The 10,559-nt window shown below is 42.9% G+C and overlaps 1 non-coding gene across 1 annotated transcript; it reads left to right on the top strand.

Annotated features, from left to right (window-relative positions):
* Nucleotides 1-4,377: 4,377 nt before the first annotated feature.
* Nucleotides 4,378-4,453, top strand: TRNAA-CGC (transfer RNA alanine (anticodon CGC)). The gene has a single exon. It is a non-coding gene; the product is annotated as a tRNA-Ala (tRNA).
* The last annotated feature ends 6,106 nt before the right edge of the window (nucleotides 4,454-10,559 follow it).

Below are 10,559 nucleotides of genomic sequence, written 5' to 3'. Positions count from 1 at the left end.
CCATCAGCTAACATCATATTAAATGGCAGTAAACTGAAGGCTTTCCCCCTTAAATCAGGAACAAGACAGGGTTGTCCACTCTCTCCACTCTTATTTAATGTGGTACTAGAGGTTCTCGCCACAGCAATCAGACAAGACAAAGAAATAAAAGGCATCCATATCGGAAAAGAAGAAGTAAAGGTATCACTTTTTGCAGATGATATGATCCTATACATCGAAAACCCCAAAGAATCCACAAAAAGACTACTAGAAACAATAAGCCAATACAGTAAGGTCGCAGGATACAAAATTAACATTCAGAAGTCAATAGCCTTTCTATATGCCAACAATGAAACAACTGAGAAGGAACTCAAAAGAATAATCCCCTTCATGATTGCAACAAAAAAAATAAAATACTTAGGAATAAACATAACAAAGAATGTAAAGGACTTATATAATGAAAACTATAAACCATTGTTAAGGGAAATTGAAAAAGATATAATGAGATGGAAGAATATACCTTGTTCTTGGCTAGGAAGAATAAATATAATCAAGATGGCTATATTACCCAAAGCAATATACAAATTCAATGCAATTCCCATCAAACTTCCAATGACGTTTTTTAAAGAAATAGAGCAAATTATCATCAGATTTATATGGAACTATAAAAAACCCCGAATAGCCAAAGCAATCCTAAAGAAAAAGAATGAAGCTGGGGGCATTACAATACCTGACTTCAAACTCTATTATAGGGCCACGACAATCAAAACAGCATGGTATTGGCAGAAAAATAGACACTCAGACCAATGGAACAGAATAGAAAGTCCAGAAATAAAACCACATATATATAGTCAAATAATTTTTGATAAAGGGGCCAACAACACACAATGGAGAAAAGAAAGCCTCTTCAATAAATGGTGCTGGGAAAACTGGAAAGCCACATGCAAAAGAATGAAACTGGACTACAGTTTGTCCCCCTGTACTAAAATTAACTCAAAATGGATCAAAGATCTAAACATAAGACCTGAAACAATTAAGTACATAGAAGAAGACATAGGTACTCAACTCATGGACCTGGGTTTTAAAGAGCATTTTATGAATTTGACTCCAATGGCAAGAGAAGTGAAGGCAAAAATTAATGAATGGGACTACATCAGACTAAGAAGTTTTTGCTCAGCAAGAGAAACTGATAACAAAATAAACAGAAAGCCAACTAAATGGGAAATGATATTTTCAAACAACAGCTCAGATAAGGGCCTAATATCCAAAATATACAAAGAACTCATAAAACTCAACAACAAACAAACAAACAATCCCATAAAAAAATGGGAAGAGGATATGAACAGACACTTCTCCCAGGAAGAAATACAAATGGCCAACAGATATATGAAAAGATGCTCATCTTCGTTAGCTATTAGAGAAATGCAAATCAAAACAGCAATGAGATACCACCTCACACCTGTTCGATTAGCTATTATTAGCAAGACAGGTAATAGCAAATGTTGGAGAGGCTGTGGAGAAAAAGGAACCCTCATACACTGTTGGTGGGAATGTAAAGTAGTACAACCATTATGGAAGAAAGTATGGTGGTTCCTCAAAAAACTGAAAATAGAACTACCTTATGACCCAACAATCCCTCTACTGGGTATATACCCCAAAAACTCAGAAACATTGATACGTAAAGACACATGCAGCCCCATGTTTATTGCAGCATTGTTCACAGTGGCCAGGACATGGAAACAACCAAAAAGCCCGTCAATAGATGACTGGATAAAGAAGATGTGGCACATATACACTATGGAATACTACTCAGCCATAAGAAATGATGACATCGGAACATTTACAGCAAAATGGTGGGATCTAGATAACATGATACGAAGCGAAATAAGTAAATCAGAAAAAACCAGGAACTGCATTATTCCATACGTAGGTGGGACATAAAAGTGAAACTAAGAGACATTGATAAGAGTGTGGTGGTTACGGGGGGGAGGGGGGAATGGGAGAGGGAAAGGGGGAGGGGGAGGGGCACAAAGAAAACAAGATAGAAGGTGACAGAGGACAATCTGACTTTGGGTGACGGGTATGCATCATAATTGAACGACAAGATACCCTGGTCTTGTTATCTTTGAATATATGTATCCTGATTTATTGATGTCACCCCATTAAAAAAATAAAATTATTTAAAAAAAAAAAGTATATCTTTATTTTTTTAATTTTTTTATTATTTCATTTTTAGCGAGAGAGGAGAGAGAGAGAGAGAGAGAGAGAGAGAGAGAGACAGGAAGGGGAGAGGAGCAGGAAGTATCAACTCCCATATGTGCCTTGACCAGGCAAGCCCAGGGTTTAGAACCGGCAACCTCAGCATTCCAGGTTGATGCTTTATCCACTGCACCACCAGAGGTCAGGCTATTTTTAAATGTTTACTTGGGAAAGTTCCTCTTTCCCTGTTTTTTTTTTTTTTCTCACAATTTCCTTACTTTGCTTAGTATTTACTTGGATATAAACTAAACACTCAGATATTATGCCTTCTGTATAGATTCTAAGTCTGGCCTTTTTTAATTATTTATTTCCTGCTGGCAAAATCTTTTTCTAATTGGTTGCAAATAAACCTTTAGCAATAAGGGTTTTAGTAAAGTTACTAAAACTTTCTAGAAGCCCCACTGGTTTTAGGTAGAATCTTCAGCTGTTTGGTTTTCCTTAAGTTTTTAGGGAGTCTCCCTTCTTTTGGTGTTCTGGTAGGTGGATGAAAGCCACTATCTCAGGGGAGCAGGCTCCTGCATTGTTGGGGTGAGGGTTTGAGCCTCACCTTTGCTAGTTTTTAAGTATTCTCTTTATGACCCCTTTTTCGACTGTGCCTGTCTTAGGTCGTTCCTTCTTTCAGGAATCTTACCTGTCATTGACTGACCAGTCATCTTAGGAGCCAGGTAGAGTTATGTGATTGAGAGAAGAGCAATGTCCCTTCCGAAATGCTTAGTTTTATTCACTTATTTATTTTTAGCAGCTGATGATGTCACTTTTTAAAACTTATAATAATTTTTTTTATAATACATTTTTTTAATTTTTAGAGCCAATTGCTATGTAAAAGGCTAAGTTGACTGCCTCAGTATTTTTTCTGATGCTGGCTAACAGAAACTGAGGGAAAATGTCTAAATCTTCCTCACTTGCTTGGGAGTTAAAATCTTACTTAAGCTAGGCAATTAGAAACATTTTCTTGAGGTGGTCTTGATTGTTTTACAGATTCTAACAGTCCTGCTAGGGCTTGAGGCTTCCCTGGTAAAGGGAATTCTGAGTTTTCTAATTTTAGAGGTCACCTGGAAAAAAGAATTTTAACTTATTTTCTATTACATTTACGTCTTACATTCTAACAATTTAGTTACAAGCACCAATTGGAATGACCAATAAATTTTATATTTTACTTAATCACAAATTCATTTTACATTTTAAGAAAACATACCTTATTTATGCTATAATTTTACTGTCTAGGCTAATCAATAGTAGTATTTTTTACTCTAGGTTTGGTGACCTAACATACTGCTCCAAAAATGATAATAAACTAAATATTACATTAAAAAAGATATTATTAATAACCAATACATATTCCCTAATACCCAACCAAGATTTCAACATCACAGGGCTATGAAACAGTAAATAAAAATGTAAGGTATTTTTCCCCATCGAGAAGAAGGAAGGGGACTGGAGCCATGAAGTGTGGAATAATAAAAGGCTTCATTGAGTACAGAGTGCTTCCCGCCCGACAAGGTTCCCTAGTCCCGGGGACAGAGGCTAGGCAAGTCTCAAGGGGTGACCCATGTGAGAGATATTTAAAGGGTCCCTAGGGTGGTCAAGTTAATATGACGTGGTGAAATCTCACTGGCTGATGGAGGTGTCGCTCTTTTCCAAAGGGTTCTTGGGAAGTTTCTTTTGGTGTGCTTGGTTGTGGGCGATCCTAGCCAAAGTTTCCGGGTCTGAGTTCTTCACTTGACCATCCCCCATTATCCAACGACCTTACATTCTGACCTGTTGTGTTAAATAGAATAGGAGCACCGTTTATTCATCTGGCTACTTCCTGCTGATTAGGGGCATTGTGGGAAGGGGGAGATTGGAAGGTGGTGGCTTTGAGGGGTGTCAGAAGGAACATCTGTTTGGCCGTGAGTTGAGAAACTTTGCAGATGTGGTCCTGTAAGGATTTTAAAAAAATAAAAGAAGAAGAGTAATAGGGAGATTTGTAGAGTCCAGTCTTTTGGTGAGATGGAGATGGGTAGAGTCCAGTGGTTCCAATTGCCAGTAGTCCTGTATGAAGCAAGCTTGAGGAAAAACTGTATGCCAGGAGTGGCGTATGAAGGGGGGGAAACTGCATGTCAGGAGTGGTGTGCAAAGAGGAAAAGAAGGGGTGTCCTGACCCTGGCTGCTTGGCTCAGTGGTAGAGCGTCGGCCTCGCGTGCAGGAGTCTCGGGTTCGATTCCCGGCCAGGGCACACAGGAGAAGTGCCCATCTGCTCCTCCACCCCTCCCCCTCTCCTTCCTCTCTGTCTGTCTCTTTCCCTCCCGCAGCCAAGGCTCCATTGCAGCATAGTTGGCCCGGGCACTGAGGATGGCTCTGTGGCCTCTGCCTCAGGTGCTAGAATGGCTCTGGTTGCAACAGAGCAACGCCCCAGATGGGCAGAGTACATTTCCACAGGCACACATGCACTCAGAATGGAAAGAGCTCCCTGATGTCACTACGGTTTCAGACAGGGAGTCTCGGCAGAAAGAACCCAAGGGTGGCTGGAGGCAGGGGACTTACCGCACTGTGCACCAAAGTGGATGGAAGGTGGGAGATCCTGGTTCTTTCTCGGAGGGGAGGGGGAGAGGAGTAGTCCTTGCAAACTTCAACTCCTCCCAGGTTTTCGGCACCAAAATGTAAGGTATTTTTCCCCACCAAGAAAGAAGAAAGGGGATTGGAGCCATGAAATGTGGAATAATAAAAGTCTTTATTGAGTACAGAGCACTTCCCGCCGACGAGGTTCCCTAGCCCTGGGGACAGAGGCTAGGCAAGTCACAAGGGCTGACCCATGTGAGAGATATTTAAAGGGTCCCTAGGTTGGTCAAGTTAATATGACGTGGTGAAATCTCACTGGCTGATGGAGGTATCACTCTTTTCCAAAGGGCTCTTGGGAAGTTTCTTTTGGCGTGCTTGGTTGTGGGCGATCCTAGCTAAAGTTTCCGGGTCTGATTTCCTCACATGACCATCCTTCATTATCCACCAACCTTACAAAAAAGGAGAATTAACAAAAAGGTTTTGAAATAACATTTACATTTCTAACATGGAAAATACTTTTCACACAACAAGAAATCCTTGGTACAAAAAGGAAGTCTGGATTTGTCAAGCTATACATTTCTATATGCCTTATTATTAGTACAATTTTAGTACAGTTTACAATAAGAGGATTGTAAATGACTATCCCAATGAGCTATTGATTTACTGAGAAAAATAAGGAATGATAAAAATGAACTCACTATTTCATAACTACCCAGCTGGCAAAGAGATACTGACCCTCTTTATGACCTACAGTGTTTTATACCATCAAGTCAATATAAAGGAATCGGTCAGGGTGCCTGGGATTTTAGGTGCCAGAGGGGGAGCAGGCTCTAGGAGCTGTGAGAGGAGCCTGCCGTTTTGTTTGTTTGTTTTTACAGAGACAGAGAAAGAGAGAGGGATAGACAGGGACAGACAGACAGGAACAGAGAGATGAGAAGCATCAATCATTAGTTTTTCGTTGCGACACCTTAGTTGTTCATTGATTGCTTTCTTATATGTGCCTTGACCGTGGGCCTTCAGCAGACCAAGTAACCCCTTGCTCAAGCCAGCAACTTTGGGTCCAAGCTGGTGAGTTTTGCTCAAACCAGATGAGCCCGTGCTCAAGCTGGCGACCTCAGGGTCTTGAACCTTGGTCCTTCCGCATCCCAGTCAGACGCTCTATCCACTGCACCACTGCCTGGTCAGGTGGATCCTACCGTTTTTTTTTGTTGTTTTTTTTTTCTTTTTTTTAAGCTGGAAACGGGGAGAGACAGTCAGACAGACTCCCGCATGCGCCCGACCGGGATCCACCCGGCACGCCCACCAGGGGCGACGCTCTGCCCACCAGGGGGCGATAATCTGCCCATCCTGGGCGTCGCCATGTTGTGACCAGAGCCACTCTAGCGCCTGGGGCAGAGGCCACAGAGCCATCCCCAGCGCCCGGCCCATCTTTGCTCCAATGGAGCCTTGGCTGCGGGAGGGGAAGAGAGAGACAGAGAGGAAAGCGTGGCGGAGGGGTGGAGAAGCAAATGGGCGCTTCTCCTGTGTGCCCTGGCCAGGAATCGAACCCGGGTCCTCCGCACGCTAGGCCGACGCTCTACCGCTGAGCCAACCGGCCAGGGCCGGATCCTACCGTTTTTTCATGCAGTCATTAGCAAAACAATGGCCCATCCCAAGAAGGAACTTAATGCAATTAGCCACCTGCAATCAACTACCTTGCTCTGAGCAGCTTCCCAGTGCTATTTCCCATAACAAAAGAAGCAAATCAAAAAAATACAAATTTCATAAATTCATCTTCCCAACAGTGGGCTGCTTTAGCCCATATGAGGTTTTCAATTTCCCAGCAATTCCCTGAGAACCCTCTTTTACAATTTTTCACTATTATAGCTAGAGCAGTGGGTCTCGCCCGTGAATTCCATGCCTCCCACATCAGACAACAACCATACTACATGAAGGAACTGGGGAAGGGTAGGGGAAACTTGGAGGGGACCCAACACCTGCCTCGGCCCCACAGGAGATAGTTGGATCTCTTCTCCCAGTGCTAGTCTTGTTCACTTTACACTTATTTTCCATTCCATAACTTCCTACACACCAGTGGAGGACAACAAGCCCCAACCGCCAACCCAGGGGTCGGGAACCTTTTTGGCTGAGACAGCCATGAACGCCACATATTTTAAAATGTAATTCCATGAGAGCCATACAACGACCTGTGTACATTACACATTATCCAATAAAAATTTGGTGCTGTCCCGGAGGACAGCTGTGATTGCCTCCAGCCACCCACAACCATGAACATGAGCGGTAGGAAATGAATGGATTGTAATACATGAAAATGTTTTATATTTTTAACATTATTTTTTTTATTAAAGATTTGTCTGAGAGCCAGGTGCAGCCATCAAAAGAGCCACATCTGGCTCACAAGCCATAAGTTCCCGACCTCTGCCCCAACACATGGAGGGCCCACGTGACCCCCATGTCCTAGGGAGGGGAAGGGGAGAGGCAGCCGGGGTCCTGTCTGATAATCCCATCCCCTAGAATCCTGTTACTCATGATTCCATTACTCATTCTGGAGCTACAATTCATTTCAAGGAACTGATAACCAGCAAGGTCCACCCTCATGGTTTGTTAATTCCTAAACATTTTTACCTGGCCCTGTTTTCTTTTCTTTTTCTAAGATTTTTTTCTAAAGCAAAGTTTTAATTTTAATAGTATTCCTATCCTGTATTTTCCAAATGGGCAAAACCTCTTCTGGTCAGTAGGTGGATATCTGAATATCTGAAACTAGTTTCTATTTTATACTTCCTCCAGTCACCCCAAACTTAGTTGTCCCTGCCACCTTACTCTAGCACCCTTCCCCCACCATTCTGCTCACAGCACGTCCCGGCCTTTTAGCACACCAATAATAGGCAAGAAAGATAACTAGCACTCAGAATAAAGGATGTTTGACTATAGAGGTGTCAATCATCACACAAGAAAAGAGGTAGGAGCCAATGGAAGAGAATAATTTCTTCAGGGGAGAAGTCAAATACAGTGCCCTGAAGCCAGAGGTCTTGGATCCAAGAAAAGAGATGTAGTGGCTCTGAGAAGAGGCCCAAACCATGAAATGTCACAAGAGATTTCTCAGACAAACAAAGAGAATCTACAGTACAATTCACCATTTAAGAATTTTAATACTTCTGTGAATTTTCTAGTTTTATACAGGAGTCCCCAAACTACGGCCCGCGGGCTGCATTCGGCCCCCTGAGGCCATTTATCCAGCCCCCGCCGCACTTCCAGAAGGAGCACTTCTTTCATTGGTGGTCAGTGAGAGGAGCATAGTTCCCATTGAAATACTGGTCAGTTTGTTGATTTAAATTTACTTGTTCTTTATTTTAAATATTGTATTTGTTCCCGTTTTTTTTTTTACTTTAAAATAAGATATGTGCAGTGTGCATAGGGATTTGTTCATAGTTTTTTTTTATAGTCCAGCCCTCCAACAGTCTGAGGGACAGTGAACTAGCCCCCTGTGTAAAAAGTTTGGGGACCTCTGTTTTATAATTTTTTGGGTTCCAGTGGACAGCCACTAACCCAATATGAAGTTTACGAATTTCCTTTCACTTTTGCCCTCTGGTTTTAAGCCAGAAATTTCCGATTTTTTGCATGCAAGAACTTAAGTCAGGCCTTAAAAACAGACACATTTAGACATTTAACAAGGACTTCACATACACAAAACAAAAATTAAGAAATTTAAATGAGTGTGCTTCTCTTATTCCAATTAAAATTATACTAGAGATTTTCCTGACAAAGAGAGAAAACAGATCACTTACTATTTACACACACAGCTCAATAGACAAAGGAAGGGGTTCCCCCATTAGGGGCCTCTCAGGTACCTGCTCAGCTGCACCCCAGGGTTGGGCAAAGGTTCAGGCACCAGAGATTCCCACTCACACACTAACCACTCATTAGGTGCTTTCCTAGCCATGTTCCTGGAACTTAGGCTCAGGCACTAAGGATTCCCATTCACACACCAATCACTCATCAGATGCCCTCCTAGCCATGTTTCTGGAACTTAGGCTCAGGCACCAGAGATTCCCACTCATACATCAATCACTCAGGGGGTTTAAACAGAAACATTAAAAGCAAAGAATGAGATCTGACAAACACTTGACAAACACAGAGATGTCTCTGGAAGTCTGAGGTGAGATCGATCAACCTAATTAATTATTCTGGTTAATTCAGTCCCCACTATGCCTTCCTAGAGCACAAAGTCCTCACTAATGTCTTTTACTGAGAGCACAACTAGATGCCTCTGGAAGTCCGAGGCAGGACCTGGTCCTCACTAATGTCTTCCTAGAGCACAAACAGACTTTCCTAGAGGTCTGAGGCAGGACTGACCAACCTGGTTAACTCAGTCCCCACTAATGTCCTCTTAGGGTATGAACAGATGTCCCTGGGAGTCCAAGACATGACCTAATCCCCATTAATCATCCTTCTAGAGTACAACCAGACATCTCCCAGCAAAGCCCAAGGCAGGACCTAAAAACTCCCCACTGATGTCTCGGTCTTGGAGATCCTACTGCATGAGTAAGATTGCACCCAATCCTCATTCGGTAGTCTGAATTGACTAGTCCCAAACAGAAAAGCAAGAATTCAGAGGAAAGCTAGAATTCAGTAAAGCAAAAGAGTTGCTTTGCCTACCTCCTTGATTTCTCTGCTGAATTCTCCAAATTGTCGAATTTGGGAATCAGGAGGTATCTACTGAAGAACTGTCTGAACCCTACAGTGCAAGGTATTGTTCCCCACCGAGAAGGAAGGAAGGGGCCAGAGCCACAAAGTGTGGAATAGTAAAAGGCTTTATTGAGTCACAGAGCGCTTCCCGCCCAATGAGGTTCCCTGGCCCCAAGGAAAGATGGAGGCCAGGGAAGTCACCAGGGGTGACCCGCGTGAGAGATATTTAAATGGTCCCTATGGTGGTCGAGCCAATACGACGTAAAATCTCACTGGCTGACAGAGGTGTCACTCTTTTCCAAAGGGTTCCTGTGAAGTTTCTTTTGGCGCTCTTGGTTGTGGGTGGTTCCAGCCAAAGTTCCCGGACCTGAGTTACCCACATGACCTTCCCCCATTATCCACCGACCTTCATACAGGAAAATGGGGAGTCCTGAAAATGTCTCAGGTGGCGCCTCTCCTTAAGATTACAGCGGGGTTGGGCAGTCCCCCAGAGAGACCAGCAGATTTGGGGTGTCTCTACCCGGTGACAGAGAACACCAGATCCCAGATGAGCCCCCAAATGTTGTAAAGTACCATACCTCACTTCCGCAGGTTTACGTAGAGACACCAAGTCCAGATGAATTTTGAAGGGTTTTATTAAAAAGGAGATTTATTAATATGCTGGCTGCATATGACTAACACGGGGCATATCTGACCCAAATCATCCAGCACCAAATGTATCTCAGAGGCTAGTTATATACCCTTTGACCACATACAGGTTGGGGGGGGGGCATGACAGCATGACACAATTATTAACAAGCTTATAACATTTGTCTAGGGGATTTATAAAAAACGTTAAAACTGCCTGACCAGGCGGTGGCGCAGTGGATAGAACGTCAGACTGGATACGGAGGACCCAGGTTTGAGACCTCAAGTTTTCCAGCTTGAACACGGGCTCATCTGGTTTGAGCAAAAGCTTGGACCCAAGGTCGCTGACTTGAGCAAGGGGTTACTCAGCCTGTTGAAGGTCCACGGTCAAGGCACATATGAGAAAGCAATCAATGAGCAACTAAGGTGTTGAAACAAAAAACTGATAATTGATGCTTCTCATCTCTCTC

This window comes from Saccopteryx bilineata, chromosome X (genome assembly GCF_036850765.1).
Source record: "Saccopteryx bilineata isolate mSacBil1 chromosome X, mSacBil1_pri_phased_curated, whole genome shotgun sequence".
Classification (NCBI taxonomy): Eukaryota; Metazoa; Chordata; class Mammalia; order Chiroptera; family Emballonuridae; genus Saccopteryx; species Saccopteryx bilineata.
This window is presented reverse-complemented; position numbering and strand designations above follow the sequence as displayed.